Raw genomic sequence first — 7,063 nt, 5'->3', positions numbered from 1 at the left:
TCTGTGAGTGGGAGGATGTGAAGAGTGTGTGTGAGTGGGAGGATGTGAAGAGTGTCTGTGTGTGGGAGGATGTGAAGAGTGTCTGTGAGTGGGAGGATGTGAATAGTGTCTGTGAGTGGGAGGATGTGAAGAGTGTCTGTGAGTGGGAGGATGTAAAGAGTGTCTGTGAGTGGGAGGATGTGAAGAGTGTCTGTGAGTGGGAGGATGTGAAGAGTGTCTGTGAGTGGGAGGATGTGAAGAGTGTCTGTGAGTGGGAGGATGTGAAGAGTGTCTGTGAGTGGGAGGATGTAAAGAGTGTCTGTGTGTGGGAGGATGTGAAGAGTGTCTGTGAGTGGGAGGATGTGAAGAGTGGCTGTGAGTGGGAGGATGTGAAGAGTGTCTGTGAGTGGGAGGATGTGAAGAGTGTCTGTGAGTGGGAGGATGTGAAGAGTGTCTGTGAGTGGGAGGATGTGAAGAGTGTCTGTGAGTGGGAGGATGTGAAGAGTGTCTATGAGTGGGAGGATGTGAATAGTGTCTGTGAGTGGGAGGATGTGAAGAGTGTCTGTGAGTGGGAGGATGTGAAGAGTGTCTATGAGTGGGAGGATGTGAAGAGTGTGTGTGAGTGGGAGGATGTGAAGAGTGTCTGTGAGTGGGAGGATGTGAAGAGTGTCTGTGAGTGGGAGGATGTGAAGAGTGTGTATGAGTGGGAGGATGTGAAGAGTGTCTGTGAGTGGGAGGATGTAAAGAGTGTCTGTGTGTGGGAGGATGTGAAGAGTGTCTGTGAGTGGGAGGATGTGAAGAGTGGCTGTGAAGAGTGGCTGTGAGTGGGAGGATGTGAAGAGTGGATGTGAAGAGTGTCTGTGAGTGGGAGGATGTGAAGAGTGGATGTGAAGAGTGTGTGTGAGTGGGAGGATGTGAAGAGTGTCTGTGAGTGGGAGGATGTGAAGAGTGTGTATGAGTGGGAGGATGTGAAGAGTGTCTGTGAGTGGGAGGATGTGAAGAGTGTCTGTGAGTGGGAGAATGTGAAGAGTGTCTGTGAGTGGGAGGATGTGAAGAGTGGCTGTGAAGAGTGTCTGTGAGTGGGAGGATGTAAGTTGTGGGGTACCTCAGGGATCAGTACTCGGACCATTACTATTCATTATTTACATCAATGATTTGGATAATGAGGTAAAGAGTAAACTTTCCAAATTTGCAGATGACACAAAGCTTGGAGGTGAGGTGGATAGTGGAGGGGGTGGTGATAAGATTCAGGACAGTATTGATACTTGTATAGATTAGGCAAAAGACTGGCAGATGAAATTTAACCTGAGCAAGTGTGAAAGGTGGTGGGGATGGGAAAGAGCAATGTAAATGGAGATTACAGGATGCAAGGGGTAATTTTGTAGCGTGTCACACAGGACAAGGATCTGGGGGTGGTAATAGATATGGGAGGTTAGCAGGCAGCTATACGGAGAGCAAATCAGGTTTTAGGTTGTACTCATAGAGAGATCAATTATAAATCAAAAGAGGTGGTGGAAACAGGTCAAGTATGGGAGCATGTGCCAGAACAGCGCGTCGCTGCGTCCACTTTCAGCCGGTACTCCAGGGGCCTCCGTCTGGCCATCCCCCAGGCAGATGCCAGGCCCATCCCCATCTCCTTGAGATGATGGTCAACCCATTGCGACCACGAGGCACGTGGTAGGCCCACTGGCCTCCTCCACTCATGAGACTCCCTCGCTGAGAGAATCTGGTGAGCAGGATCAGTGTCAAGAAAAAGAGCCACATGTCCATACAGCCGCAACTGACGCTCACGGAATATGCAGGTAACAAATCTCATCCGAGTCTCTCTCAGCAACCGCTCGTTGGACACAAAAATCCAACCAGCGATAGCCAAGGATTCTCCGAAGAGACCTGATAACAAAGGAATTAAGTCTCCATCTCAGATCCTTGGTCAGAGTCCAAGTCTCGCATCCATAGAGCAAGACTGGAAGTACCAAGGACCTGAATACTTGGACTTTCGTCCTCCCGCCCAGGTACTGGCAGCGCCACACCCCATGATCCAGTGAATCCATGACTCCCCAGGCCTGACCCAGATGTCTATTGACCTCTGACTTACAGCCAGCAGAGACATGAATATCACTGCCAAAGTGAATCTCTCCACGACCTCAATATCCTCACGACAAATAGACACAGACAGGACAGCAGCATCCAAGATGTCACCGAAAGCCTGGATCTTAGTTTTGACCCAAGAAACCCGTAATCCCAACGGCTCCGACTCCTCATTCAGCACCTCGAGGGTCCCCAAAAGGATATCTAAAGTCTCCGCAAAGATGACTGCATCATCTGCAAAATCAAGGTCCAAGATCTTGACATTCCCAAACGATGCACCGCAGCTTGATCTCTCCGAAATCCTCCCTAAAATCCAGTCCATACAAGTGCTGAAAAGTCTTGCAGTCTTGGCGATCACCCTTCCCTTTCCAGAGAGGGACAACAAGGCCCCTCTTCCAATCAGTTGGGATGATGCCTGTGTTCCAGGCAGAGCACAAAACTGCATGCAACGACACGAGTGCAGCATTTCCACCAGCCTTGAGAAGTTCAGCATGGATGCCACAGATCCCTGGAGCTTTGCCCCGTTTCAACTAATTCACCGCAGCCCGTGTTTCCACAAGCAAAGGTGGACCACAGTTGATTGGAGGGTCAGCAACAGGGATTGTAACACCCTTGACGTCCAACTCGACAGCTGGGGGATCAGCCTGGTACAACCGCTCAAAGTAACCGGCCCAGCGGGCCTTCACTTCAGACTCCTCTGTCAAGAGCCTACCACTCTCTGCTCTAACTGCAGTGCTCCGAGGGATGGGCTTGGATGAACGCAATGCGTGAATTCCCCTGTAAGCGGGACAAGAATCACTTCACCACAGGTGATGCTCTTCCCCCTCACAGATTCCTCGCACATAGGCCTCCTTGTCCACCCTCAGTGCACGTACAGTTTTACGCCTCAGCTCCCTGAACAGCTCAGCTCTGCCATTCAGCCTGGCCCTGCGACTCTAGTCAATGGTATCCAGTGTCCCTTGAGAGACAAAATTCTTCTTTGCCCTGCGGTGAGTTCCAAGACATCCACCGGCAACACCAAGGACAGTGGTCTTGAAGGCGCTCCACAACTCTTCAGGACCTCCCAAAGCACCCAGACCCCCCAAATGTCCACTCAGCCTGGTCGCAAACTCCTCAGCTACTCTCTCATCCTAGCCTAGGCTGGGATGGTACCATTCTCCAGGATTTAAGGTGCAGCTTTAGAGTTGCTACAACAAGCCTGTGGTCAGTATTGAGGAACTGAGCACTCCGGTAGACCCTGCAGTTCTGGATCATCCTCCAACGACCGTCAATGAGGACATGGTCAATCTCCTTTGCCACACTGCCAGCGTTGGAATACCAAGTCCAGCGATGAGCTTGTGGGCGCTGAAACCATGAACCAGACACCCTAAGTCCATGACTTCTTGCAAAGTCAAGGAACTTAGTGCTATTCTGGTTCATAGTTCCTGACCCATGGGGACCAACACACACCTCATAACCATCCCTATCAGTTCCAGTCGATGCATTGAAATCCCCCAAGACTAGAAGTGTATCTCGTCTGGGGCACTGATCAACCACAGACTCGAGCGTGGCGTAGAATGTGTCCTTCACGGTGAGATCACTCGCCTCAGTCGGAGCATAAACAGAGACCACGGAAATGACACCTAAGGAGTGACGAATCCTTCATCTCATAATACGCTCGTTGACCGGTGTTACCTCAATTATCATTGGGGTCAGCTTATTGGACACAGCTACAGCAACTCCTTGGGTATGGTAACCATCAGAGCGACCAGACCAATAGTAGGTGTAACCACCCACCATTATCTCGCCGCAATCCGGTCTCCGAACCTCAGAGAGAGCTGCAATCCCGATGTCCAAACGCTTGAGCTCAGATGATAACAGAGACAGGTGATCATCCTCTCTTTGGGATAGGACATTCCAGGCACCCACCCGAAGGGACCGCCTCAGGTTAACCCAAGGAGACCGCCGTCTGGTGGATGATACCTCACCACCACTCCGACACACTCTCCCGCAATCTGACCCAGGGATGTTACCCCGTGGTTTCCCTCCTATCATCAAAGATTGGGAGTCCCGAAGGCTTTGCCCCAATCCCGTCATCCGGTGAGCTGCCCTGCGAAGGGAAGCTGCACAGGAGGTACTCCCACGGAGTGGGTTTTCAGATTTTTTTGCGTTTTTGTGTTTCGCAGAATGAAGGGTTTTACGGTGGCCAGAGTGCAAATCCTGCCACCAACCTCCTAATAGAAAAGTAACCCAACTGCAGGAGGACGTCCGCAGACACAGTTGGGCACTAGATATGGATGGCCGTTGGCTCACAAGGAGCTCCTCCGCCCTTTGACAGGTTTTGTTTTTAATCCTGCTATTGTTAACATTGTACAGGAATTTAGTGAGGGCACATCTCGAATATTGTGTACAGTTTTGGTCACCACAACTTAGAAAACACATAGATCCCATAGAGAGGGTTCAGCGCAGAGCTACGAGATTGATTCCGGGCCAAGCTCGACTCAGCTCGGAGGAGCGGCTGAAGGAGACACGACTTTGTTCACTAGAAAGGAGGCGGTTACGAGGAGATATGATAGAGATGTTTAAGTTAATGAAAGGTGTCGATAAAATAAGTGAATATGAATTATTCAACAGAGTAGACAGTGATAGGACCAGGGCCATAGCCTGAGAGTAAAGAAGAGGAGAGTTAAGATGGTAGTGAGGCAGGGGTCTTTCACTCAGAGAGCAGTTAATGCATGGAATGGCCTCTCTGGAAAGGTCGTTGCAGCAGAAAGAGGACATAAGTTTAAATTAGAATTAGATAGGTACCTGGAAGTTATGGAGATCGAGGGGTATGGGGATGTTGATCAGATTTTTGGGTCGTTTGAGCATTGATGGGTGATTGTATGCATGTGTACGGAGTGCTGTTGGTGGGGGTCTTGTCAAGGGGGGGGGTTGTGTAGTTGATGTGTGTTTTTAACCAAGCCCATGCCCTCTCCCTTGAGGGGAAGAAAATAATACAAAAACTACAATAAATAAATAAATCAAACAAACAAACAACATTTTTTATTTCATTAATTAAAAATATTTTTCTGCTTGGATCTTGTGTGGATGGGTTGGTGTGGTGTTCACGCATGATGGGCTGAATGGCCTCCACCTGTGTTAGATTTCCTTGTAAAGGCCCGGTCACACCTTGACGTTTTAGCCAACGTATGCCGATTTTTGAATTTTTTTTCTAAAACGCTGGCACACGTTGAATACGTTATGGGTAAGTTTTGATAACATTGAGAGCACGTTGCCATACGTCGTTGTACGTTGGCTTTAAACGTTGTACTTTTCGGTTGTCCTCAAATTTTTTCATGCTTGAAATTTCACGACGTATGCCGGCGTTATGACTCACACGTTCCGCTACGCTGGCCACAAGTTGTAGGCACGGTCTGCGATCGTTGACAGACGTCAACACATGCTACTTGTAAGTTAATCATAAGTTGAGACACGCCGAGGTAATGTTTAGAGTACCCGAAACTTATTTCCTACCTATGATTAACGTGTTGTCGGCACGTTACGGGATCGTTGCCACACGTCGACAGACGTTACTTTTAAGTTACTCATAGGCTGAAAGACGTCGGTATAATGGATCGTCCTTGCGTCAGCGTCCACGGCCACGGCCAGGACACTTATTTGCAGCATTCTTCAAACTTTTCTTCGGCATGACGAGGATGTTCACACTTCGATGTCTAGCTTGGCTATGATTCCAATTGTCCATCGGCAGCGTCTATTTAAAATAGTCGAGTTTGAGCGTTTTAACACGTTCAGAAGAAACGCTTCAAATTTCAAAACCCAGCGTCAAAAAACAAAGGCGAGTGACAGCAATTTAAATCGTTCATTGTAAACAATGAAAATAGCAGAGTGGTTCCGTTTAAAAGTCGTTGAGTGTAAAAAAAATCCAATTGTTGAGCGCAAGCGTCTACTTTCAATAGTGGAGATGCAGCCATTTAAATCGTTGAGTGGCAGCCTATGAACCTACCCGTGGACACGCGGACGCAAGGAGGATCCATCATAACCCACACCCTCCCCCTCACACTCACCTACTACTTCCAACATGAACAAACTACTACTAATACTAATACTAATAGTAATACTGATACTGATACTGTTACTGCTGACATAGACATCGACTCAAAAAGGACTCGAAAACACTGTTGGGTTCCCCTTTTATGAACAGCATTTTTATATACCAATTCCCAAAACCGCTGGGAACACGTCTTTATATGACAGTTGTTACCTAGAAACACATTCATTTTTTTTTTTTTGTCGACCGGAAGACGTCATTGGAATACGTCTACATACGTCGATGTGTGTTGGGACTACGTAAAGAATTGGTTCAAAGCACGTCAAACATAAGTTAGAAATAAGTTTCGCGTAAAAAAGACATTACCGCGACGTGTTTCGACTTATGAGTAGCTTATAAGTAGCCTTTGTGGACGTGTGTAAGCGTCCACATATCGTGTGTAAAACTTATCCCCATCGCATGCGGAACGTGTGTCATACGCCGAGTACGTCGTAAAATTTTGAACATGTTCAAAATTTCTTGACGTACTCTACTTACTACGACTTATGATAGCGTATTTAGCGTTGTACTCATGTATACCAAACTTACTCATACCGTATTTGACGTGCCCCAACGTTTTAGACACACTTTTTGTTATGTCGGCATACGCTGGCAAGATCGCCAAGGTGGGACCGCGATGTTGACACTTCCATTTCTACGGCAGTTATGATTTGAATCGTTGTGCGTCAGCCTTTTAATAGGCTACGTCACGACATCGTCGGCGATGCGTGCAACACGCTATGCCTAAGTTAGACTATTGTTGGGCATCGGTTGTGTAGGCCGACAACAGGTTCAGCATTCGTTGGTATAAGTTATCTATAACACAACGAAACGTTCTGTGTAGTTACCAATGCGTTATACATAAGACCAAGTCACTATGAATACGTCCGAATCTTTAAAAAAAAACATCAAAAGTTCAACGTAAGC

The sequence above is a fragment of the Eptatretus burgeri genome, chromosome 3 (assembly GCF_056783735.1).
Source record: "Eptatretus burgeri isolate ZD-2024b chromosome 3, Ebu_testis_v1, whole genome shotgun sequence".
NCBI lineage: Eukaryota > Metazoa > Chordata > Myxini > Myxiniformes > Myxinidae > Eptatretus > Eptatretus burgeri.
The sequence above is the reverse complement of the archived record's forward strand: the minus strand, read 5'-3'. Positions refer to the sequence as shown.